This window comes from Penaeus monodon, chromosome 20 (assembly GCF_015228065.2).
Source record: "Penaeus monodon isolate SGIC_2016 chromosome 20, NSTDA_Pmon_1, whole genome shotgun sequence".
Classification (NCBI taxonomy): domain Eukaryota; kingdom Metazoa; phylum Arthropoda; class Malacostraca; order Decapoda; family Penaeidae; genus Penaeus; species Penaeus monodon.
In genome coordinates, this window is record NC_051405.1 from 46457429 (window position 1) to 46457804 (window position 376).

The 376-nt window shown below is 41.2% G+C and overlaps 1 protein-coding gene across 1 annotated transcript in view; it reads left to right on the plus strand.

Moving 5' to 3' along the window:
- LOC119585885 (COP1-interactive protein 1-like) overlaps window positions 1-376 on the plus strand; it is a gene marked incomplete at its 3' end in the record, with an annotated part of 7195 nt that overhangs the window by 4870 nt on the left and 1949 nt on the right.

Below are 376 nucleotides of genomic sequence, written 5' to 3' on the forward strand. Positions count from 1 at the left end.
ACAGGCAAGGTTAGGTTAGGCTCGTAGACGTCCCCTTGATTCGCCGTCTCGCAACATAAACCGCTCTCTCTCTCTTTCTTCCATCTCCGTCTCCAGGAGGGTGGTAAAAAAAGAAAGGAAAAAACGGAGAGACATGTTCGAACGAGTCGAGAAAATGCCGGGAAGCGCGACAGTTGTTTCAGTTCACCGTCGCTTAGAAACTGATGGAAAATACTGAATGAAACTTTTAGTTTTGACTTTTTTAAGAATTTATGCTATACTAAATCATTATGACACTATTTCCATATCGTATACCGTATTGCGCTACACTGCAGAATTTATAATGGTGCCTGAAAAAGGTAAAATTCCCGTACACTTCATGATTTACCATTGTCTG